General features: G+C 42.6%; 1 protein-coding gene across 14 annotated transcripts in view; it reads left to right on the forward strand.

Annotated features, from left to right (window-relative positions):
* LOC122405531 (glutamate-gated chloride channel) overlaps positions 1–27,022 on the forward strand; it is a 96,385-nt gene that overhangs the window by 18,649 nt on the left and 50,714 nt on the right. For all 14 annotated transcript variants that reach the window (XM_043410362.1, XM_043410359.1, XM_043410360.1 and 11 more), the window contains exon 2: positions 18,301–18,489. The gene's annotated coding sequence lies outside the window, so the exon portion shown is untranslated. The remainder of the gene's footprint in view (positions 1–18,300; positions 18,490–27,022) is intronic.

Raw genomic sequence — 27,022 nt, forward strand, 5'->3', positions numbered from 1 at the left:
CATTGGAAATACTACAAAATAACAAATATTTCTATTTTTTATACTGTAAAGTCTTGCAAGTTTAAAACTTTAGGAATCTGAAACTCGTATCGACAGCTTTTGTAAGTTTCGTTGGCACGCAAGACATGGAAGAACGTTCTTAATTACCCTGGGATTGATCGAATAGGGGCGGTGACTCGTGCAGGATTATCGGTGTCGCGCCAAAACGACCAAACCCGAATTTAATCGAAGTTAGATTCGGGGTCGAATGACGCGTTTTCTCGTTCGTGACTCGTCTTGGAGATCGAACGATCTCGCAAATTAGTCCCGCGATTCCCCAGACGACGCGTGACAAGCCTGTCAAACGAGAACCGTGTTCGTTACGAGCAGGACTAATATAACCAACTCCCACGGTGCATGGAAATTGCGTTCGTATCTTTCGCGCCGTTTTCGCGCGCACTTAAAAATGGCCGCCGCTGTACCGCCGAGAAAACATGGAACGAAACGAAACGTGGAATAAAAGAAGAAGAAAATACTTTTCGGTTAAATTTCAGAAGACGCGATAAGTCTTTCGCTTTTTTTCTAAACGGGAACAGACGTTTGATAAAATCTTTTGGTTAAAAAATCGTGGAGAATTTCTTTGGAGTTGGGGAATTGGGTTAAGTAGGAAACGTTTCGTTGAAAAGCGACCGAATATAATGGACTAGTCGAGATTTAATTTCGTGCCATTCAAGATACCGGAAGTCAAGGAACGGTTTTGAAAAATTAATGTTCGTTTATTAACGCGGATCCAGGGCGCTGCGTAACGAGTAAAGCTGCTCGACGAAACGAACGGGAAAGTTTGTATCGGTTTTAAAACTCGTTTAGTCGGGTTTCCAGTCGCAACGAGGAGCCGTATACAATTGTGGCAACAATCGCGGGAGGGTAAAGTACGGATTTTCTCCGCGTTGCGAGTCGATTGTGAGGAAAGTTTTATCAGAGGAGCTGTCAGTGGCCGCCCAGCGACGAGTCCTCCACCGCTCGGCGGTAGTTTCCGGTCTATCAAAGACAGAATTGCATGTCGCTTCCGCTTGTCGAACGTGCTGGTATCGGGAACTGGCGGAGTCTAAAATTTTCGTTCGAATGAAACGCGATTCGACGTACCGTGTCCCGTTACAAAGTACGCGACCGAACGAAAGAATCGGTTATGGAGATAAGTTGAACGCGAGTAACAGGAGCCCCGGTTCTGATTGGCCGTGGATTCGAAGGAAGACGATACCAGCGGAGAGAGACCGCAGAACAATGGCGGAGGGACCACGTGCCCTTTGGAGCTTGTCTTTCGAGGACGCTGACAGGGCTCGTTTAAAATGAAGAAAAATTATATTAACTATTTTAATATCTTACCGTTCGCGTTAATATTTTCGAAATATTTTTAAAGTTGCAATGTAATTTAAATTGCAAGGTTTAAAATGAAAAAGTGGTTAATGAATGATTTTTTACTGTTCCGTTAAAGGATGTAAAGTCAGAGTTGAGATTATCAAATACAGATACCGTTTTAGATTCGATATCATCGTTTCGATGGAAATCAAAAAATTAAAAAGTAATGACAAGATTCTTGTCGAGTTCTTGTCTTGCGTAATCTGTGATTTTTTTAGAACTTCAAAATCCCGTCGTAATCCTCAATTTATTATTATTTTTTACGAAATTATAACAGACAAATGCAAAATTAATCGATATATATTATTCCTCTGATGTTTGTAGGATTTGTTACAGATTCCTTTTGAGGGCGGTTTGTTATAATTTATATGTGTATTCCATAAAACAGAAATGAGATTTTTTATGAAGGCTTGCCAGAGCAGGATTACATTATCGTTTCTTAATGTTATCCTGCATGGGTCAAAACGGAGATTAAGGGGGGGGGGGCTGATTCTCTGTCTATCCTATGACGTCATAGAACGAGGAAGTAAAAGAGTGGCAAAGGGAGGAGCTTGCTGCGTAGAACGGTATCGAGGACTGACCGACCCCATTTACCACCGCTTTTAGTTCCCACTTTGGCCCAAGAGTATTAGCTTCCATGTATCTCGCTAAAGGATACAGAGAAATACTCGAAAGCTATTAGGTCCGAAAGCTTCTGAAGCAAGTAAATCGTGCGCTTTTCCACCGTCATAGTTTCTCGAATTCTCAGTCTCGAATGATTTGTCAACATTGTGCAACTGCATCAAACTGTTTTTTTTTTGAATATATTAAATTATATATACAATAAACTTTCGATTATAATCCGACACCCAGTTAGCCAAAATATGCAAATATACGAAAGTTTCAAATCAATCTGGAAAAATTATTTTCGGTTGCAGGAGTCAACTACAATCATTTCTGGTCAATAGACATACCCCCGAATTCCTATGCGTTTTCGAGAAAAAAATTCGAATAGGTGCTGCAATTTTTTGACGAATTTGAAAAGTTTAAAATCGTACTGGAAAAATTATTTTCGGTTGCGGTGGTCAACTACATTCATTTCTGGTCAATAGACATACCCCCGAATTCCGACGCGATTTCGAGAAAAAAATTCGAATAGGTGCTGCAGTTTTTCGGCGAAATTGAAGAGAATCAAACCGCTCTGGAAAAATTGTTTTCAGTTGCAGGGGTCGATTACAATCATTTTTGGTGAATACACATACCCTCGAAATCCTACGCGTTTTCGAGATAAAAATTCGAATAGGTGCTGAAATTTTTCGGCGAAATTCAATAGTTTAAAATCGTTCTGGAAAAATTATTTTCGGTTGCGGGGGACAATTACAATCATTTTTGGTCATTACAGATACCCTCGAAATTCTATCTACTTTCGAGAAAAAAATTTCAGAATGTGTGAAATTTTTCGACGAAATTGAAAAGTATCAAATCATTCTGGAAAAATTATTTTCGGTTGCAGGGGTCAATTACAATCATTCTTTGTCAATAGACATACCCCCGAAATCCTACGCATTTTCGAGAAAAAAATTCGAGTAAGTGGACAAATTTTTCGGCAAAATTGAAAAATTTCAAATCGTTCTGAAAAAATTATTTTCGGTTGTAGAGGTCAATTACAATCATTTTTGGTCATCAGACATACCCCCGAAATCTTAAGCATTTTCGAGAAAAAAATTCATTACGAAAGTTTATAGATATATAAAAATAATTCTGCAATACAAAATATTGCAAAACAATATGTACCTCAAAAAATATAAAAACGAAACAGTCCACCACTCCGTATCGGGGTAATTGGACCTCTCGCCCTAATTGTCGGCGAAAGAATAATTTTTCGGGGGCAGAATCGGGTCTCGAATGGCGGACGTTGCGGATATTCATCCCCCGAACGGCCTCGTTATTTATTTCGCAAACCACTTGGAAGCTGTCGAAGGCGTCGAGTCGAGTAAATAATTTGCAAGCGTCGGTGGAATTTAAAATTCAGATGCGAAGACCCATTATTCCGTTTAATTACCGATGTCGGGTAGGTGTATCTGTGCCAAGACTCATTGGGATCGACGGCGTGTCTGTGTGCCGGTCGGGTTATTTCGGGTACGCGCGAAGGACACGGGGCTAGATCGCAAAAATACTGTCGTCGGGGGTCAAGGCCGTCGATTCACTATGCATTTCCATCGTTTATAATAATTTTTAATCACCATTGCACCATCCGCCATATCAGGTAACTTCAAACCGACCATTCGCCGCCATCGACTTCCATGAAAGCTACCACGAGGTGACTAAAAATATTTGACCCGCCATTTTAACTGTAAAACATCGAAGGGATGAAATTTGCCCTCGAAATGTTAAAAAAATTGCATTTTTTAAATAATATATTGCAAAATGATCTTAAGAAATTTTAATATTGTGTAAAAAAGGACACTGATCATTAAAATATATTTTTTAGTAACAATAATAATAATAAATAAATAAATATTCCCAGTGAAAATGATTCGAGGAATCGTGGCGTGCGATTGTAAATATCTCGAGGCGGAAGAAATTGACGTTGTATTCCGCGAAGCGATCGAACGATTCCATCGAGGAGCGCGCGCGGCGATTTATCGATGATTTCGTTCGCGGTGTATCGCAATTTTAACGCGATCGTAAAGCTTCCGCGATTCTTGCACGTTCGAGCGACCCCCGTCGCGACAAATGGAAAAATTTCCAGTCCGACGGTTATTAAAGGTCGTGACGTTTTAAATATAACCCGCGGTACTTGTCGGCGATAACTCGTCAACGTCGGGGATTTCACGCGGTTCGCCCCGCGACGCTGTAATTTATGCAGTTTTATTCGGAAAGTTTATCCGTCGCGCTCGTCGATGCACCGCCGGACAAAAGCGGATTACATCCCCGATTATAATCGAGTTTCCGACTCGTTCGCCTGTAACAATACCCTGGCACTAATTGGTAATTAATGTTAATTGCGAGAAGGAGGAACTGTTTACTCGTTGCAGTAAAAATGTATTTAAAATCGCTGGTAACTGGAACGAAATCCTAGTTATCGAATTCTTTTCGCGATTACAGGAAGGAAAACGAAGGGGAATTAAATAAAGAACAGCTATCAAACGAAAGTGCAGGGGTGGCAGAGAGCTGGAGAAATGTTAAACTGTTTTTTTTTTTATTCCCGTGGAATCGCAATTAAAATCATAACTAAAATAGAAATTCAATAAATTTATTTTGGTTATAGCTGGTAACGTGGTAGTAGATGAGTATTTATTCGACCATGCAGAGCTTATTAAGCTGCTCTGCACGGTCCAATAAATACTCATCTAATCGTAATAATATTTGATTGCTAAATTTAGACACGGGTAAAAAATAAAACGTAAATTTTGTAGAACGTACGACAACGATATATGTGCGCTTACGTTCATAAATATTAAAAGGAACGTAAGTCTTTGGAAAGATTGAGGTATCTTTGTAAAAGTAGACGTACAATTCTGTTCAGCCATTTTATCAAATATTAATAGCCATAGATATCGCGACGCCTATTATTAGGAGCTGGAAAAAGTTCGTGCGGATTATATACCACGAACTTTACATGAAAACAACTATTACTGAATTTTACAACCTACTTTCAATGTTTTACAAGCTTTACAATTCCAGTGTGTATAAAAGTTTCGAGTTTTGTTATAACGCACCGGCTGTTTTGCGTCCGAACGAAGTCGTTTTTTGTTGTTTTTTTTTGCAAACAAAACTGGAACAAGTAACGAGGTCGAAATTTCGGGGAAACCCCTGATCGCGAACCACGTCATAGTCTGTCGCGTTGATCTACGCGCCATTCTAACCCCTGCTCCCCGATTGGTCGACCCCACTTGTACCGAACAGGTATAAATCTGGGCCCAGTTTCAGCCCTCAACAGTCGCGTCGAGCGGGAACCGAGCAACGGACGCGATCGATCCTCGCCAGTGATTAATTTACGCCGCAAATCGAACGAAAGTTATACCATCAGTGCGAACACCTAAGAACAGCGATTATTAATTCTCCTCGAACAGTGATACAAATAGGATCAGCGAAGAAGAGATAAAAAATTCCAGAACAGTGATAAAAGCAATAGTTTGCAAATAATTTGTCGAATATAATAATCTCTGTGCAACGATCGAATGGAGAAGGAATTTAAAAAATTTTGTTTATTATTTTTATTTGTTATTATCGCTGATTGTAAAAGCCTAGTATTTATTAAAAACTCTCAACACTGAAATAAAACGGTTTGGTATTTAAGATGAAATCGAAAGAATGGATCACCCCGATAAAAATAATAATACTAGTTTGCTATATAATCGAACAAGCGATTCGGGCTCACCTATTTTCCACGGATATGGAGAACGGCCAAAGCAATCTCTGCACTTAAACGCCTGTAAAGGACAAAACATTTCCTGAAAGTTGTAGACCTATTAGCCTACTAACAAGGGTCCGGGCGGGGGTATAGAAATAGCTTTTGGAATGACGGTAGGTGCAAGTTACAGCACACGGGGGACCGGTATTAAAAACCTCTAATGGGTTTAGTCACAATAAGCCTCCGTTTTCGAGATAGTTTAAAGTCGCGCGGGCTCATTGTTGCATAAACGTTGTTGCCAGCTAGCGGTCGTAAAGCGACCCGAATATGCGTCGCTGATGGTCGTTGCGATCAAACATTTATTGTGTGATTCTACTTTGGTGCAAATACGAGAGTACAGTTTTACAGATATTACAATCGAGCAATTAAAATTAAATCGCAACATCGCTCGCTGGAAGCAACGTTAACGCAGCTAAATTGCTACGAGCACGCAAAACTTTCCACTAGAATGTCTCGGAGAACGGGGAGACCCATTTTGAACAGAAACCATTAGGGGTTTCCAATGCTGTGTAATACTAGTTGTAGAATTAGTAAAGTTCGTGAGAGGATATTAAATAAATAGTGATTGTTAAATAGAAATAAAAAGAAATCATTCCAGAAATCCTTCAACTTTTACTTGATTATTATTTATTTAATTCTCGTCTATAAAGCTTAGGATGATTTTTATTTGTGAGAGAAACAACGAAGCGTTTCGATGATTTTATAAACGAGTTATTCGCGAGTCGTTCGTTGAGGATTTGATCGAATTGCCCCCCCCCCCCCTTCTGCGTTGGTAATTGAAAGGGATGGTAAATTTGCAATCCATAGTGGAATCGCAGGCATCTCGAGTCTCTGCTAAATTACATTCCGTTTCCGCGAGACTGCGACTGCGATGAAACGCGAAGCAGCCTCGTAAAAAAAAAGGAAAAATACCGAGCGTTAACTCTTCCCCCCCGGGGTCCTGAATTCCCACGTCTGTCGGTGGCCGCGATTATGCGCGGGAATTTTTATATTCGCTCGCCGTCGGGATGCTCTTTGTCGAAGCATCGTGTAATCCGACCGGGGAATTAGACCGATAAAAAAGATCGAGGATGAGTCCTCGGTGGCAAAGTAATCAGGAAATTGATCAAGAATCGTCTGGCGATAAGGCGAACGATTACTAAAATAAATCGCGTTCCACGAGGCTTGCAACGAACTTTCGTGGCGTTCCACGTGACGGCCCGCATTATCTTCGAACAAAAAACGGTACAGTATCTGTCGTCACGTTCCTTGGACGGCTTCTGGTGTTCATTTTATCGTGGAAAAAACGCGACTCGAGTGGGCAGTGATTGTGGATACGTATCAAACGATAGCGATCGATTTCGCGGGCACGAATCTCATTTCCCTTGAACGTAAACAGTGTTGATAAAAGAAAAAAAGGAAAAAAAAACCCCCCCGTGAGAAGAGGCGACGCGGATAGAGGGAAAAGCCGATCGAAGAGTTCCTCGAAATAGGCGGGGTTAAATTAAAGCTATATTGAAAACCCCGGGAACCGGCGGCTTTCAATAAAACTTCATACGCCGGACCAATCCTGCATTTCCAAACGTCGATTCCCTTCAAAGCTTTTCCCGGTTGCCGGGGGAGGGGGAGCTTTAATACTTTCCAATGGCCGGTTCCCCCCCGTTCTTTATCTCGGAGCTCGATATATGTTTTTATACGAATCTCTGTCCTTTGTAAACGAAACTCAGATTTAGGAGTTTCCTTCCTTGCTTGGGGGCGTTTCGGGTTCTTCCACTGTGGGGGACAGTTATCTGGGAAAATTGATTATTATATTATTCAATTTTATTTGATACATGCGGGGTTTTTACATGAATTCTTTCTCCATTTATTTTTACTAATTATTTTAAAGTTCAATTACAACACTCTGTATTATGTCAATAATAGCTTTTATTTTAATATTAAAACGGTGTATATAATTTTTTATTTTGTGTACCAAATCTTATACACGTTTTTTTTCCCCCCCAAGCGGTAAACCCATCCTGCGCTGCACGCGACCCAACGAAGCTGCACTTGGGTGACCGTACGGAGAGCCAGCGTGTCCAACGTGCCAAGACCGTTGATTTAAGAAACAAGTTTTTTTTGTCCTACTTATAACAAATCGCTATTATAATATACGAATACGAGTGGAATTGTATACGTTTCACAGTATGAAAACAGAAATTAGTTTAACGTTTTCGTTGATCCGTGAATAAAATTTGACGCAACTCCGATGCAATATGGTAGGTACGTATAATTGTCCTACTTTTGAGGGAACACGGTTTACGGGCACGACAATTATGGGGATAATGGAACGTTCTCGTTCTTCTGGGTTCGTTTCGCGTTGTCTGCTTTTAGCGGGCCAGTCGTTTTTAAAGAAGCGCAGATAAAACAGGAGACCAAAGCTTTTTCGAGTGGGTTATTAACCCCGTTTCCCTCCGTCCGACGCAGACTGCTATCGCCTACGAGTTCGCGTTCTACGTGTGTTTGTGCCCGTAAAAGCCGTTCTGAGAATCTCGTCCTGCGTCTTTGCTTTGTCGGCGGTGTCTTGTTCGTTGAAAAACATTCTTGTTTGGAGAACTTTCGATGAGCTTCCTCCGACCAATCTGTGTACTCGCCACTACCATTACGAAAATACAATTCACATTTAGAACACAATCTAAACTATTGTACCATTAAAAAGAAAAATCAAAGTTTGTGTTACGATTGAAAAGCTCTCTAAATATAATATTTACACGTGTCGATATCTCGATCCAGAATTAAACGAGTCACCAAGGGAGGGGGGGGGGCGGAAATTAAATTTAAAAAATCTATCAAGATATTTTCTATTTTGATTTCGTATGAATTGCTCGGGCGCCCATCGATATCTATCTAATCTTCATCGATTCCATCGCTGGTCACCGTCTTTCGTTTCATTTCCGACGAGCTGCGAGCGTAATTAAGTCGGTATCAATCTTGATACGATCGATACGATAAGTCTCGCATCGTTGAGATTCCTCGAAACGGTTCTATAGGAAAATATCAATTCGAGAAACGTAAATATATCGACTGTTACGATTAGTTTTGCCCCCCACGCTTCGCTACGAATTTACTATAAAGTTTCGAGCAAACGATAGGGGGGAAAAACCTGCACTATTCGTACTTTTCGGATGAACCAGCGATTCTAACGGTGGAATACGTGGATCGCTGAAACGTTGGAGGAAATTATCGCGGCGTGTTCGAAATTCCTCCGCAGGCCGGTCTGACTGGCACGGGAAGATACGACTGTGTCACGGCCCCGACGAAGGCCGGACCAGGTCACATCGTATACTTGAACTAGAGGTGTCCAAGTACTTGAAAATACGATTCTAATCAAGCTGAGCCTGTCACGTTTCAATCAAACCAATTATCCGGACGAAAAAAATTAATTAGAAAGTGTTTTTCAACGCCCCCAAAACTCGTAAGACTCGAGTCTCAAGAATTCTTAATTACAGCATTAGTTTGAAGTTTTTCGATATGAAAGATTCTTTTGTCGTTTGTTATTTCGAGAAAACGTGAGAGCAAGATCGATAATGGGAATTAAAAGATAACGTTAAAATTAGGGATCAGTTTTTTTTTTTTGGAACATTTAATCGCACGAAATTAAGTTCTTCGTCGTATCTTAAACCAATCTAAGCCCTTTTTCTGATCCCACGGAATGCGTGTTTAATTCCGTTGATCTTGACAATTTTTGATTGTTGTTTTTTTTTTTGTATTTTGTTCGAAAATTTCTAGCATCGTTTGGTCATGGGGGAACGTTTGGAAAGTGCGAAATAGGAGGATGGTTGTGTTTAACGGCGGGAGTGCTCGAGCCACGAGAATGTCTTGGGGGGTCTCGATGTCTATCCGTTGCAATATCGGCTCATAGAATCGAGTAGGCACTTGTCGAGGGGGATGGAAGTTGCTCTCGATAAAATATATGCGGAAGAACGAGCCTTAACTACGACACGAAGGTCCAACGGGAGCTCCATAAATAACAAAGCGGTTCGAGCTTGTTCCTTTAACAAGGAATACTCTACATCTTTCCTACTAAATTCTCGTTTAATTAAAAAGTATATTCAAAATCTTTGAAAGACCGCGTTCGTTAACCAACGTAAAAGAAACAAGTAACGTTGAAGCGTCCGTCGGCACCGAATTTTATCTCTATTTTTATACCATTATTATTTCGTATAATTAATGCTTGCTTGGTGAAAATAATAAAAGTTGTTATGGATCGTAGTAAAATTTTTTTAAAAAAATAAATACACAATTTTAAATTCCAGTTAAATACATCGAAACGAATAGATCGAATAAACGTCTCGTTGATTTTATCGCGTCTCTGTTGTTCATCATCATAAGTTTATCAATGACCCGAAAAAGTCAAAATCATTTTACTGATACCGCGTTGTTTGGCAACTTTTGTTGCCCAATATGTCGCAATTGTATCGACACGAAGATTCTATTATACAAATATGTTGTACGCGTAGATTGGAAGTGCTTGAAAAAAAAAAACTCTGGATCGTTATCGATCGACGATTAGCAGTCTCGTCATTAAAAATTCGACGCGTCATTCGTGTCGCTGGCGAGGAATTTATCGATCGGTCGAACGATTTCAATGCGACGCAATTGATCGAACTTGCAGATTATTGGAACGTAACTTTCGATGTTTTCGCGATAAAAAGTGAAAACACGCTTCGATATCGAGTACAAATAAATATTACTTGTGTTTACTCGCCAACAACTCGGGTTCGCGGTTGTTTAAAAATGTACAACGTCGTCGAGCATCGTCCATTTTCGAAAGAAGCTTGGAGCCAACATGGTCGTGAGGCGTCCATTTTGTTTTAGTCAAATAATCATATTTTTCCAAACGTAATTATCGATAAAATGCTCAAGTAAAAAACAAGTTTAGTTAATATAAAAATTACAATAATTTGAGTTATATTCTACAAGGTTAGTGTGCATAAACATCCACGTAATTATTATCAATAATATCGTACTGTTCTAGTATAAAATTTCTTGAAATTTAAGTCTGAAAAAAATCGTAATTTTTCCCAATATCGTATAAAAATTACAAAACACGCAAGAGAATAATATTTGTAGACTTTCGAACCGTTAAAATTATTATCTAGCGTCAACGAGAAAATGGCTGGTACATTTATCTAAAGTGGATTTTAATCGACGGTTTCAGTAATGTTTGCAACTGTTGGATCGGAGAACTGTCACAATCGTATCGCGCACGTGTTGCACGGCCCCGAAGGCCGAGCATGTATTTTCAATGAGGATCGTGACATATTTTCCGTTTTACCACCTACAAAGTAACACATGGTTGGTTCGTCTATGTCCAGGAGACGCGTACTTCTCTCCCAGTCAATGGCGAACTACGACTGATCGATTCTGAAACACGCCGTCGATCGATCCCGAGACCGTAGGCGTGAATCGATTCTTCGGTACGCGGTATAGTGCCGCGAATATTATCAGATCTCGAATCTCCGATGGCGGGAAAGGTTGCAGCGAAAAACGCAATTATCGAAGCACGTGAGCGGTATCGGCGAACAGATCGATTTCGTCGGCGAACGCGAAAAATAAACGTTTCTCCTTCGTACGACTCGATTAGCAGGTAATTGAAACGATCCCGCCGACAGATTTATGGCAATAGAGCGACACGATCGCTAAGGAGTTCATTCAAATTTAATCCTTGCCTCTCGACCGGATTTTTTTTATTTATTGTACTGAGTAAAAATTTATTAGTGCCCAGAAGAAAATATAATATTTTTAGAGTAATATAAATTAAACAGCTTGAACAGAAGTGACAAAACTTAACATTGAACTTAAATCTAACCTAAAACTCGATCAACGGTTTCTCTAACGCCGACCGTGACTCGACGAAACTACTTTGCTTTCCGTAATTTTTTTTTGCAGAATTTGTAACAATCGAAAGATAAATCTGACGTGTGCACGATACACTTTCACTTGAACTCGCAGACCAGTCGTCGATCATCCGCTATCGCGATCCAGAAATTACCTATGTCGTTGGTTGTTTGTCGCGATATATTTTTTAACGGCGGAATAATCACAAGAGACTCTTATGCGTGGTGTATAGAGCGGTCACCGATGATGGACGAGCAAGTTAGGCTCCACGAATCCAGGTAAATCGGGCACAGAAGTTAATAAAAGTAAGTCGGGCAAACGGGACGAGTAATGTAGACGACCGTCATGATTTCTAAGACTATCGATAGGTGGAGTTTTTTTTCCCTCCCCCCTCCCCCACGTTCGGCGACGGATTACCGCGAGAAAAGAACATCCGAAGGAAATAAAGAAAACGTTAGTAGGTCTCGCGGATACTAGGGTGAAACAGGTGCGATCGTTCTCACGGCAAGTTTCTTGTTGGCTCCCCGGGTTTGATCAATCGAGCTTCAACTCGCGAGACCTGGCCTCGAAATCGGTCTAATTTACGCGCCCAGCGTTTCCAATCGCTCTGATTAGTTCTAAGTCTTCCGATTTTGGGGACACAGAAAAGCACTTTGTTCCAGATGAAAAGTACTTTTTAATTCAGCAGTCTTGTCATCGATACATGTCTCGAGAGTAGTCACAATTGATAATAGAACACGATAATCACAAAATAAGGTTGTAAAAAAAAAAAGGAAATTGTAAGGATTATTGAAAATAATAACTTCTTCGCCTTTTTTATTGTTTACTTATCTATTATACTATATTTATTTATTGCCGACTCTCACTTTTACAAGCACTTTGTTTATATACATACATTCCTATTTGCTTGTTCCCCTGCCGCCTATCCTATTTGGGAACACTTTAGGTACAGTGTATCTTACAGTAAATCTTACAGAAATCCTCAGTTTGAGAAAGAACGACGACACTTCGTGGGAATTATTACGCGCTAAAGACGGACGAGATTTTCTTTGCACCGGAAACGTTGGAGGCGGCGAGAGTAATAAGGGATCCGTGGAGGAGACGTCTGGGTTGGTCTTTGTCGGGACGGTTTTTGTTTGTTCGTATCGCATTGCTCTCGTCTGCGGGAACGCGTCGTCGCGCGAGAAGATGCCGTGTTATACTCTTTGGCTTTAGTGCACTCGAGCCGCGCTCGAGTTTGCACCGCTATGCAGACGGGCTGTTCGCGTCGGATCCGCAAACCCCCGACGGTCGTCGCGACGAAACGGTGCCAAGGTACAAAACTGTCGCATCGGTGCGTGTCCGTTGATATTCCCACCGATATGCGTGCATAAACTACCTCTGACGCTATAATTCGTGCTCTCTTTTGCAATCGAAGAAGCTCTGACGGAGTTACCGGGTCTGCAAATTAATTTTCGACCTCCTCGATGACCCTCGAACGGATCCCCCGTGCTGAACCAAGATGGCGATTTTCGGGCCGACACGGTCGGTAATGTCACTTTCGATTCGAAAAATATAATAGAAAATTGATTGTAATTCCGAGAATTTTTCCAATTCTTGTTTATTTAGGACACTTTTTGCATCGTGGTCGAATTCATTTCTCGTCGTCGACTCGACAGAGCGAGATGAATGGCGTCTTCGAAAGTCGCGAATGGAAAGATCGTTTCGTTCTCGTAGTAATTTTTCAGGATCTGGTAAAGTAAAAACTGGCGACCCGGGGAATTTATTTCGTCGAAGCGAACGATTAATCGGTTCCATCGATTTCGCTGTTAGCTTTAATAAAATCGGTTTAAGCTTGACGCTTCTGCAGCTGGATCCAGCGGCGCGAATAAATTTTTTTATCCGTATGGGATGCAAATTTTTATCGATCGAAAATAGTCCTTCGTATATTTCGTCTTTTTTCTAACCCGGTGGGATATTTCCGCTCAGATGAAATAATTCGATTCAATTCGGTCTAGGGAGAAAGGGTGTAACGATTCGTAAACGGACTGTTTCTGGTCTCGAATCTCGGTAATTGAAAAGTCGATTGCGTACGATTCCTCGACATCCTTGAATCGCGACTATCCCGAGACCCGAATGGCCATTGCACGGCTCCATGGAAGTAAATTAACGGGCTTCGCGAAAGCGAGAGCGAGAGGATATAGTCCGATCAACAACTCGATAGATGGTTTTCATAGCATTATTCTCGTTATTACGGAAAACGGGACGCCCACGCAAAAATAGCATTCTCGATCGATAGCCGACCGACTGTCGGACGTTGCTGGTTGACGGTTCCCTTTCCGACCGCATAATTTTATCGATCCGTCGTCGGATGTATCGTTCCTATCCGCTTAAGTCCGTTTTCTTTAACTTTTCTTCAATATTAGCTTATTCAACGGATAAAGTCTTTAAAAAAAAAAAAAAAGTACTCGCGAAGGTAAAAACTTGAACGATTGAGATCTCACTTTCCAGCTCGGAGTTTAAAAAGAGAATTTCCATCAGAATCCATCGAAACTTTTGCACGCACCCCGTTCGTGTCGCGAGCCATAAACACACGCTTTTTGTTAATTCGTTATGTATCTGATGATCTGGTTAACGATCGAAAGCATCCATTCCGGGGCGGGGGAAAAAAGCTTGTCTAATATTATAATGCAAAGTACCGGGAGATGCATCGCGAAATAATTTGTTGTCCGCGGTATAACGCTGGACGCGTGGGACGCGTACTCGACGTCCGCGTCGTGTCACGAGCATGTGAATATTAAACGATAACCAGCAGAGTCACGGAACACCGTGGCGCATTAATGCCGGGCTAACGTGTTCGCGTAGGAAACGTCGCGTGTGTCGAGACCGTATGCGTTGATACGGCGAAAGGACTCGGTTCCGTGGATGATCTATGAACGAATGATTCTTAATGATACAGTAATGATTCTTTAAACAAGCCACGGACGTTAACGGGTTCATTAAATCGTTCATTTTAAAACGGACGAAACGATACGGTGTTCTTCGTCTACCGTTTATTCTCGCTGTCCTTTTCTTCAACAGCAGTTCAATCTTGCTGTCCTCTTCTTCGACAACCGTTAAATTTTTTCTCTCACTCGCTCTCGCTAGTTCTCCCACGCTATCCTTTTCTCCGATAGCCGTTGGATTTTTACTCTCACTCGCGCTCGCTCGTTCTCCCACGCTGTCCTTTTCTCCGATAGCCGTTGGTAGTTTTCTTTCACTCGCTCTCGCTCGTTCTCCCACGCTGTCCTTTTCTCCGATAGCCGTTGGATTTTTTCTTTCACTCGCTCTCGCTCGTTCTCCTACGCTGTCCTTTTCTCCGATAGCCGTTGGTAGTTTTCTCATTCGCTCTCGCTCGTTCTCACGCGCTGTCCTTCTCTCCGATAGCCGTTGGTAGTTTTCTCATTCGCTCTCGCTCGTTCTCAGACGTTGTCCTTTTCTTCGACGACCGTTGGATTTTTTCTCTCGCTCGCTCCTGTTCGTTCTTGCGCGCTGTCCTTTCCTTCGACTTCGAGGCTCAATGCCATCGTTGTGTCCAAACAACGGTCGGTGTCGAATTTCGCTGTCGCTGTAACGTGGGAACGAGACGTTGACTCGCAGAAGCCAGACAAGAAAAAATATTGTCGTGAGGTGACTATTCTTTTTCAATTTCGGCCTTAGTCGACTCAAGGGCACGTTGACGCGTAAAATAGCTCGGGAAACGTTTCCAAAGCTTACGAATCGGCGAATAGAATTCGCCGGGCGTACATCGACGCCTGGCGAAACAAGGTTAACGTGTCAGGCGAATATTAGACTGTATACGTATTTCTTCGCGAACTTTTGCGCGAGGTATAGCGTAATAAACGTCGACGCGACTCGTCCTGCGAGTTTTCCAGCGACGAAACGAGAACAATTGTCACCTATAGACGATAACGGTATCGCCAAGTCCCTTGACTTACATACGAGTTACCGTTTCCCTGGAAGCAATTAAACTTCTTTCGTCGCAACTTCTTTTCCATCGTCGTACGTATTCAGAACTAGCATATTTCCTCGCGCGACGTACACTCGAACGTTGGAACTAACATTTTTCGACCCTTTTTTTAATTATATCGACAACTGCTTGTTCGTAGAATTTATTAAAACTCGACGCAAATAGGTTAGGAACAACAAAGCTGTATCGCGCGAACAAAGATCGACCGGGCGATCGAATCACTATGAAAACTAGCTTGTTTTAATTCCCTTGACGGAATATCGTTTAAATTATATTTAATCCCGTTAGGAGAAGAATTTTCATCGGGCGCTTTCGACCGTCGTGTCTCGTCCCGTTCCATTTACCGACGCATCCGTGAAATTTTGTTTAAAAATGCAACGAGCATCGGCGGCGCGGCTGATGGCGGAAAATGCAGGCCGCCCCGGAGCATATTCCGTTTATTCGAAAGGGTCGTACGTCAGAGGAGAGCCTGTATTTCCGAATACCCTCGTCGAATAAAGGATATTCGATGTACAACACGATCTGAACCGGTTAAATCCACGGATATAAAGCCCGGGGATTTATCCACGAACGAGGGAAACGCAGTGTCTATGGCGTCGTCGTTTCCGACATCGATTGACCAACATTCCGCCATCTGCGTCGAGGTTCCGTAAAAATTCGGGCTTTCCAATAAAGTTCCGTCAAAGTTTACAACCGCCTCCTCATCCCCGGGAAGAAGGCTCTCTGGAGCTATTTCGAGTAATGAAAGAACTTTCGAAATTTTTGCGTCGAGTTTTTCGGATCCGACGTGGAAAAGGAGCCAGGTGGACCCCGGAAAGGTTTTTGTTCGACGAACTTTCTTTCGCGGTCCGTGTTAACAATCGTTGGCGGCTCGAAGGAGCTAATTACTGGACCGGCCGGAAAAAGAACTGTGGCGAATTCATTCAATTTGTTCCTAGTCGATGAACTCTCGACGAATGTAAATATTAGTATTGTTAATTGTAAAATTAGTGAATTTTAATATCAGTAGTTTTGATATCCGATTGGTGGACGCGTTGGGTAGATAATTCACGACCAATTGGATTTGTCCGACGACTAGCGTCGACTAATTGTCCGCAGTCTTTCGAAGACGTAACGAACGGTTAGCCCAGCGTGGCTTAGCACGCAGCGTGCACGAATCGGGCCACGGGGCCAAGGTTGAACGCTGTTAGGTTCCTGGCAACACCCCCGACGGTCGGTCAATTCCGAGGATCTGGCGCGACTTGGCGTTGCGACCGCGCGAAAAATCTGCGATCCCGTCTTCGTCGAATTCTAACCTCGTGCAACCAAATTCCCCCAAACGTCGTTCCATTTTCGATCGTTCCTCGCTGTCCAACCAACAACCAACGGAACTCCGTTCTCGCCGGAAGTTCTCGTTCGTTGACCCCTTCGACCCCTGTTTCGCCAGAAACTCCGCAACCACGACGCAAAGTAACGGCTGATTTAAGGATTCCATTTGCCACTGTTAACCCTTCTAGGCTAATCTTCAATTAAGACGCATTAAAATTAAACACTCGAGGGTCACGGAGATTCCAGGATCTCAAATTACTGCCGACATTGTCGTGCACCCGGATTTTCAAGATTTATTGTGTGTGTGTGCTTTGTAACGTACAGATTTTATGGACGTACTTTTCGTTCGCGGAACATAAAATTTACAAGCGTTTGACCTTATTCTGGAACCGTAGCCGGTTCTGAGCTTGCACAATTCTCGAGCATCGATCCTTTGACGGCCGCTGTCACGCGTACGTGAATTCAGTGTTTCAGTTCTCTACGTCCTCGGATAATCGAAACTGTCATTTTGTTTTTAACGTGAACGTTATTTACACGATTGTCGTTTCATATTTCTTGCTTTATATCTCTAAAATATGAGTGGGGTTTGAAAAATAAATCGTGAGAGCATTTTAGGTCATGTAGTTTGCATTTTGGTCTCGTGGAGAATCGCAGATTTTTCGTTCGATTAATTAATATGTTGGGGTTTTGAATAATTCCACTTGCATACATAACTCAATATATATTTAGTTATCACACATAATACAGACACATAATACAGATATATAATAAGCATAAAAAGAGCAAACTCAAATAAGCATACGCCTAAGCACGACTACATGGCGCATACTAAGATGGCGCTGCGGTGGGACGAGCAAACCCCCTTCATAATATAAAATTAAGTATTAGGAAAAATTTTAGGTTATGTAGCTTGCATTTTGTTATCGTGGAGATTCGTCGAGTTTTCCTGGAGTTTTCGTTCGATTAATTAGAGGTTACAAAAATAGGTACTAAGAAAAATTTTAGGTTATGTAGTTTGCATTTTGTTTTCGTAGAGAATCGTAGAGTTTTCGTTTGATTAATTAAAGGTTACAAAAATAAGTTTTAGAAAAAATTTTAGGTTATGTAGTTTGCATTTTGGTCTCGTGGAGAATCGTAGAGTTTTCCTTTGATTAATTGAAAATTACAAAAATAAGTATCAGAAAAAATTTTAGGTTATGTAGTTTGCGTTTTGTTTTCGTGGAGAATCGTGGAGTTTTCGTTCGATTAATTAGAGACACACCCGTGAAATCCTCGTTTGCGATTCCCCCGGTTGGAGTTTGCGGAAGGGAAACGAGCACGCTCGAAAGTCTTAGTCTCGTTGTATTTTTTTCAGATGGCAGTTACGACCGGTCGATGCTGAAAGCAGCCATGAGCCACTGAAGGGGCCTTTCCGCCTCGCGAAAGTGGATGAGAAGCGGCGAGAAGGAAGATGAGAGTCCGCGAAAGTTGAAGTAAAAACCTGCACAACGAACAGCAACAGCCTGCCTCGTCCATTGCGACCAGCCAAATATCTCACGTTAAGGTAAGCTCTCTCGTTCTTTGTCCGCCCGTGAATCGTTTGTTTCCCTCGCTTTCGGATTATCCGTCTCGTTACGCGGCCGCACACAATCAGGCGTTTACAACCGTCCGCGACTTCTTTCAAACGACGAGTCTCGTGAATTTTTTTTTCTACCCGGTAAAACTAGTCGTAATTATTCGAATAAAGTTTTCTACGATAGAAGGAGGCATCGTTGGAACATCACTTGCGTAATAAGTTCGCTTGTCTTTGGAAAAATAAAAGTTTGCAAGTATCAAAGCAACGCCATCTATGAAAATAGACTTATTACATTTTTTTTAATTTTTCCGTAGATAAGAATTTATTAAATATCGTAAGACTCTGGAAATAATAAAATTAAAAATAAAAAAAATATAGTAGTCATATTATATAAATAATAAGATATTTGAGATATTTATATTGCTATTTATAATCGTCGATATAAGGGGGTGGTTTTCGTACACGGAATTCTAGGTCTTTGGTATTTTTCCAACGCCCTTAAGACGACTTGTTTTCCTCGCGGAAGCGCCTGATTACGGAAAGCCGGTAACGCGACGCGCCATATTGAGATATTCCGGCCACGCTTTTGTTTCGTTTTAAATTTAAATTCGCCCGGGCGGAGACGTGATCGCGGAGGAAACGGACTCGAAGGATCGAAGGAAGAAGCACGGAGAGAGAAACGAACGTAGAAACCGAGACGTGACCTGCAATATTCAGTTCGATCGGTTCTGCTCGAGATTTCTCGTGGATCGTGAACTTGTGTTCGAGGGCCCCTTTGAAGTTTCCCTGCGGATTCATTAATCTTCCCTTTCCCGGGACGAGGTTCGCCGCGAGCGCGAAAAGAGCCTCCGTATTCCTAAATAAGCTCCAAGTACCGAATTCTGGGATCAACCTCGAAGGTCGTAAAGTTAGAAGCGGACGTTTACCCTCGCCCCGGCCTACGGACGCGATCTCGGCGAAGAATTGGCCCGTGATGAAATATCCGCTTTGGAAATGTATTCTGGCGAAGCAAATTGAACCTTGAAGGTGCTCACCGTCGGAGGGGGATCCATGAAAATTAAGTTATTTCATGCAAAGAGGCTACACTCCGTCCGCTTTGATGTTTGACGAACTGTGAATACCACGCCGGACGCATTATTAGTCCGTCGTAAAATAACAAGTTTCCCTCGAGCTCGTTGCTCATTTAACTTTGACGCCTACCACTACTTTTTTCCCCCTCCCGTTTGGCTTTTTATTTAAGCACTGGTACACGTTGCCCGGGCTGGACATCCATTACTGTAAACTATATATTATAGTTCCCTGGAGAAAAAGACTTGTTCTTTTCTAGCTGGATCGCTATTTGCGCAGAGATAACGTCGATTCGATAAGTACCAAAGTTTGTGTCCGAGATATATCGGAATAATAGCCTTAGACTACGGATTTTTACGATCGAAGCTCTAGGTAGAAGGTTATAATCTTATTTAAGTTACTGCTTTAATTATTTTTAGTCGTTTTCTCTTCTCAAACTTAGTTAGTCGTGAGTCTGCGTTGGACGCCATGACACTTAATGGTCGATCGAGGAGCGTATACAGGGTGTACAGCTAACCCTGGGAAAAATTTTAATGAGAGATTCTAGAGGCCAAAATAAGACGAAAATCAAGAATACTAATTTGTTGATGGAGGCTTCGTTAAAAAGTTATTAACAATTAAATTGAAACATTTCAAATCGTTCTGGAAAAATTATTTTCGGTTGCGGGGGACAATTACAATCATTTTTGGTCATTACAGATACCCTAGAATTCCTATCCACTTTCGAGAAAAAAAATCGTGTAGGTGCTGAAATTTTTGGGAGAAAAAAAATTTTTCAAATCGATTTAAAAAAATTATTTTCGGTTGCGGGGGTCAATTACAATTATTTTTGGTGAATAGACATACCCCCGAAATCCTACCCATTTTCAAGAAAAAAATTCGAGAAACTGTGAAATTTTTCGACGGAAAAAAGAATTTCAAATTGTTTTGGAAAAATTATTTTCGGTTGCTGGGGTCAATTACAATCATTTTTGGTCAATAGATATACCCCCGAATTCCTACGCATTTTCGAGAAAAAAATTCGAGAATATGTCAACATTTTTCGACAAAATTAAAAAATTTCAAATCGTTCTGAAAAAATTATTTTCGGTTGCGGGGGTCAATTACAATCATTTTTGGTGAATAGACATACCCTCGAAAGCCTACCCACTTTCGAGAAAAAAATTCAGTACTGGCGTAACTTTAAATGTTAATAACTTTTTAACGAAGCCTCTAGAATCCCCCATTAAAATTTTTCCCAAAGGTGGCTGAACACCCAGTATATACGAATAGATAGTTGGCCAAGCACTTGCGAGAGAGTTAAAGGCGTAGCCCTCTGGTGGCGATTGTGAGAAGTGTGGCCACACTATCCAATTTTAATTCTAACAATATTAACACATTGACCCACATATGGTTCACATGATTTTTCACTGAGCAACTAAACAAATTATTTCTCAAAGGCTGATCCAATTACACCAAAAATTTTTGAGCTCGCAGTGAAAGACTGGAGGAACCTAATTGTTGTTTGGCCCCGAATTCGATGGTCTCGTTTGTTCGACTCCACGCGAAAAAATCGTTTCCCTAATCCCCATTAGCTGGTTAAGACAGGACGAAGAAAAAAAAGTTGGAAACTCTTAATCTCCGTTCCAGAGCCACGCTTCTTTCCTATCGGTTCGTCTCTTGTTCCGCCAACTTGTCGCTCGAGTTTTCTGCCGCGAACTTGCCAATAAGTTCCCGAGTTGGCCGGAAGTCTTGCGGCACCTGTGGTCGACCGCTCGCGGCGATTTCCGAGACAAATAAATCGATCTTCGATGTAATATTTTCGTATCCTTCGCGACGACGATTCGAATCGCGCGAAGAGACACGGTTCGAGAATTTATGACTACTCCGATACCGTCTTCTTCACACGAAAAATTATTTTATCGTCGCGTGTACAACGACGAATTTCGTGCTGGAAAGATTTGTTTCTAACCTCGATTTTTGTTGAATTCGCGGGTAAAGTTCATGAAACAACGCGACGTCCAAGGAGATCGATCGTAGACACGAATCGAGGCCTTTCGATGGAAATTTCAAAGCTTTCTTGGAAGCCTTTGAAAAGCTCCTTGGACCGAGGCGAAACTTCGTCGTTCGTTAGCCCGCGTTCGGCGACGTACGAAACGGCCGGAAACCGCGACGCGAAACGGTGGACGTCGCCGTCAGTAATCGAAGAAACGAACGAACGGTTAAGTGGTTCATGGCAAATGCCGCGGCGACCCGCATTCGCGGGGCTAAAATCTCGTCCTTAACCTAGCTAGTTAATTCAGCACCTTCACCTTTGCGTGATGTTATCGACTTCCCTTGGAGCTCGCAAAATAGGGGGATTCCGTGCTCGTGCGGGGAAAGTACGTCTCGATATAAAGTCCATTGCGGAGCTCCCGCGGGCTGCTCTTCCGAATCAAAATTGATCACAATGGAGGGAGACGTTCGATGGCTCGTAAAAATCTAAAAATATCCTTCTCTGTGTACGCTCGTTCACTGGTGCGCCGCGTGAATTTGCCGGTTGGTCACTGCGCCGCGCAATGGGCCATTTGCACGCCCAACGCGGTTAAAAACACATTATCGCTGGAAATATTACACCCGTCTGCACCTAATTTTTGTAGGTTATGTCATCCACTCGCCTTCTCCGCGTCAGATTCTGTCGACGCAATTGCTCCCTCTTCCATCTCAAATAATTCAACTCCTTTACCGACTGATAGCCTATTAATCGGCATTCTGACGCCAATGCTTACCGACTGCTAACCTGTTAACACGTTCACTGCTAGATCAAAACCGTATAATATTCTGCACAAGTAAAATTTTCATTTTAGACCATTGTAACCTACATAACCTAAAACTTGTTTCGCTACTTATTTCCGTAACCTTGTTAAAATTCACAAACTCTGTTCAAATTTATTTCCCTCGACGTCTTAACATGAGAATTAATTTTTCTAGTATCATAATGGTAAATCCTGTCACCCATATATGGCTGACGTGGCAGTACCGTTACCGATCGGTAAAGCGTTAATCTGCTCTTTTATTCCCGGGGACACTCATTAGTTTGCTGTTTCACGCGTCGAGATGACATTCATAGCCCCGCCTTCGACGGTTAAATATTAGGGGCGAAGGAATTATGGGAGGGGTTTGTGTGTTCATCGAGTTCTGTGCTCTGTGACCAGAAAAGTTTGAGAAACACTGGTTTGTACACGATGGGCGATCCCCGCTGATCAAACACGTACTAAACATTCCAGGTTCGATTGAGAATACAGACTTTTCAAATCGAAGGCGTGGATAATAATTAGAACTATAAATAAATGGGAATAATTCATAAGAAACGAGTTTCTTTTCGCTTAGAATCATCGTTGTAATGTACGAATACGAGTGGAGGAGTAACTGCGTGTGGTGACACCTCTTGCACTCGCCGCCAGAGGGGTCGTGCTCTCGCAAGCGTTCGAGTAACCCTTCCGTTATATACGTACGCTCCTCGATTAACCATTCAGTGTCCCGGCGACGGAGGCAGGGACTGCTAGGATTGCTCCATCGATGTAATTTCTTTCCGCAACATTTTTATATAATATCGTCGATATTCTTGTCTCGCTGAAAATTCTTGTCGTTGCACCCTTCCCCGGGTCAAGTTTGTCGACCCTTAGTCTGGAACAACAGGTCACAAGGGGGGGAGGGGGTTCGTTAAAATTAGTAGCCCCGGTCGTGGACCTCTCCGGGTTGAGTTCCAAGCGTTTTTCATGCCCTTTTCTCTCGACTCCTTCGTTTGGGAACTCGTTCAGAGACGAAGGAACCCGGCGACCGCACCGAGTGGGCGACGACTGACGATCGTTGACGAGTTCCTGGAGTGCACCCTACGAGGGGATGGCACTCCACCCGGACAAAAGAGAGTCTCGGTGAGTGCAAAAGAGTCGTCGGAGTGGTATCTCAAAGACGTTGAGACGCGACGAACGAAGCTGACACGGGGAACGTCGTTCAAGGGCAAACGACATCGGGAGTGTCCGTGGGTAAGAAAGAAAATCTGAAAGAGGGGGGGGGGGGGATGCACGCTGGATGGATCGACGACGAGTGGTTTCTCGATAGCCTATAACCCGCCTACCATTTTCTCAGTGACGCTAGAATACATCCGTAAAATAATACCAGGCTTCTTTGGTTACTCCTTTCGAGCTTCGATATAGAACTGGTGGACCGCGCGTATGATCCTACTAAATGATTTAACGCGGTTCCGCGCGGCCTGATTTGAATAAAACAGGGGAACTCTGTTAACTCTCTGGCGTCATCGCGGCTGGGTCACCCGGACACGCACAAACTTTGCTACGATATCGCGCGTAACGACGAGAAACTACGGTCGCCTGGGGCGCGAAACTCTCGCGAAATAAGTCTCTCTCGGAAGCTTACATAAAACATTTAATTTGTCAGTTACGGTTACGCGTATCGTAACTTTCGAAACAATTTTCCGCGTTCCATATTGTTCATCTTGAAACGTGGCCACGCGAACAAACATTGATTCGAAGGCTCTTTTTTCGAGAATTATTTTCCCAAGAAAAAAGGAAAATTGGTTCTGCATAGGAACAGAACGCGTGTCGTATAGTTCGAACAATGCGACGCAAGAAATCGAACACCGGGAATCGTGGAAATTCGTCGCCTAGCGAGAAAGCAAAGGAGGGTGAAGTATTTTGAAATCTCCTCGGGGAATTTGCGCAGAGCTCGAGCAGACGTGTTATTTGCGCGCAGTCTCGTTAGAAAAGCAAAGAAACGGTTCTTGAAAAGAGGAGGGAACGTTTCTCGTTCGACTCGTCCCGCTGTGCCATCGTTCCTTAATTACAGGAATTGAATGAAAGCTCCCGTGGAAATTGCGTTACTCAAAATATTACGTGTCCGTCCCAGATCGGGCGACACGTTGACGATGGGTGTGGGTGTGAGCAGCGAATGGCGTCTCCGTGTCTGGTGTGCTAGATACCGTCTACCCGTTAATTTACCAACGAACATCTTCCTTCGACGATCCTTTCAGGGATCAAAATGCCAATGGCCCAGACACGGACGATCCTCGATCTGGCTCCCAAAAGGTCAACGATTCCCAATTTTTTTCGTTAACGATTCAACTCTATATTTACAAATCCCCTTAGTAAAATTTGAAAATTTTTAAGTGGATACTGTTTATAAGGATTTAGAAAAATCTTTAGCACCTTGCATGGGACACGAAACATTCTGGTATATTTATTTATTCCTCGATTATCATCGATCATTTGTCATGACACTATTTATTGGACCATGTTGATTTAAATTAATAAGCTTAATTCAAAGCTGTTCCGCATGGTTCGATAAATACTCGTGTAATAACAGACTGGATAGAGTAACTCGATTAACCCACTAGTCGTAGTTAAATACGTTAGAAATGGCGGGGGACAGATTTTTTTTTAACCGAACGTGATAATTGTACATGATGAGAAGAACGATGAGAATTAGAGCATGGGAACGAGCTTTCAGGATTCGAGAATAAATTAAAAAGGGCGAGGAAGAGCACAATGGCAAAAAGAGCGTTTAAACGGAGAAATTGTAGACAATATGAGAGCACTTTATGCGCAAGAAAGATTGAAATGGTTTAACGGGAACGAGCACGGTTAAGAAAGAATGAAGCAATTGGTGAATAAAACTGGAGATGTTTGTTGAAATGCAGGTTCAATGTGGTGGGATAAAAAAAGATGAAACATACAATAGTTTGAGTACGAAATAGCAATTTATTTTGTCCAACGTAATTTCCTAGCTGGAACGTCGATTTTATAATTCAACACTAAACCTATCAACATGTATACTCATTCTTATCATGCCTTTAAAAATATGGTTCGATCTGGTCGTGGTAGACAAGACAGTACTTCCGACTCTCGACGCCAGAGGGCTACGCTCTTAACTCTCTCGCAAGTACTCGATACACTCCTCAATCGAGTAATGGCGGCGTCTCAGTAGGCCCAGAAAATGCTCCCCTCTCCTTGTCTTATTTTTCTTCTTGATATCTCTCGCTGACTTATTCCTACACAGCCAAGCTACAATATTTTCCTGAAAAAAACAAATAATTAGAAATCGTTAAATTCCCAAATGAAATCTTAAATGGGGTCATGTTGACCGAATCGGTTGTGGTTAGAGTTTTTTAGTGTTAAGAATCACCGATCCCAAGGAAAGGGCAGTACAAGCACCGCTACTATTCGGAAGATTCTCCCCGTACGATACGTCCGTCCGCCCACGCTTCGACTCCGCAGAACGAGAATTAACCGCGCGAGTTCTCCCGGCATGCTTAATTAAGTGGCGTCGCGATGGAAGAGTGAGGCGCGAGACTCGCGGCGAAATAATCCCGTCGAGGGGTCGTGAAAACGTGTAAACCCCGACAGCGCGGCTGAAACAAAAAGAGGAACTCTATCGCGACACCGCATTGTTTTAATTCGACGTGGCGCGCGAGCGTGGGGAATCACGAAAGGGTAACGCGCACGAAACAAAAGAGCTGGCGTCGAGGGGACGGCGCACGATAACGATAACAGCGTTCGACCGTCGCTCGCGGAACAAGCGTATCCGTTTTGATCGGTAACGGTCTGCTCCGTGGAAAAATGTCCGGGTTAATCATCGTGTGTAGAATCCTCGAAAGGAGAGAGAAAAGGGGCCGCGGGGAGGGGGAAGAATTCCTCTGCCCCAGTGGCTCGTCCGGAAGAGAAAGGAAAGTGTCGAGCCACCGAAGATAGTGTGTCCTGCGAAGGACGAGGAAGTAGAAGGGTGGGAGAGGAGTGGGAGTGGGTTGGTGGGAGTGGGGAGAGAGTGCACCGTGGAAAGGAACCGCGGACTCAGAATGGGACAGGCTAAGCCACGTGACATACTCTATAGCGTTTCGTGCCGCAACGCCCCGTATTGATCGAACGAACATCAGCTGTACGGTTGGCGGTACCGTTTACTTGTATCTACCCGCCTGCTGGTCCGACTAACACTGGCCACGACCACTGTCACGACCGACTCGCTGCGGATCCTCTTCCCTCTCGCGCCCTTCTCGACACTTTGACTGTCGGACCAAACCTCTCTCGCGTTGTCCACCGAAACGATACTTTCTTTTCGGACAATTGGAAACTGAACTTGTCTCGACAGGCTCGTTAAAATTCGAGAGTCCTACATTTAGTTTCTTTACCATCCAATCTTAACAACTTACCGACCGGTACCGAGATTGACCCTAGGCTATATATGCGCTCTTTCTTGTACTTATAGGAATGTTAAATCAAACTTTGCGAAAGTGTTTACTGTATTGCGAGTTTTCTGTTAATACAAGGTTATTAAATCTAGTAATATTTTTTATTTTCGTGACAACCGGTCGGTAAAGTGGTGGGAATTAATTTTTTTAGTCAGTGGAATAAATATGGGTGTTCAAATTAACCTTCAAATGGATTATTGGGTTCGCTGTGGCCCTCCGCAAATTATTTAATAT

Source organism: Colletes gigas, unplaced genomic scaffold, assembly GCF_013123115.1.
Source record: "Colletes gigas isolate AHSC1104 unplaced genomic scaffold, ASM1312311v1 Colletes_gigas_Sc00004, whole genome shotgun sequence".
Lineage (NCBI taxonomy): Eukaryota > Metazoa > Arthropoda > Insecta > Hymenoptera > Colletidae > Colletes > Colletes gigas.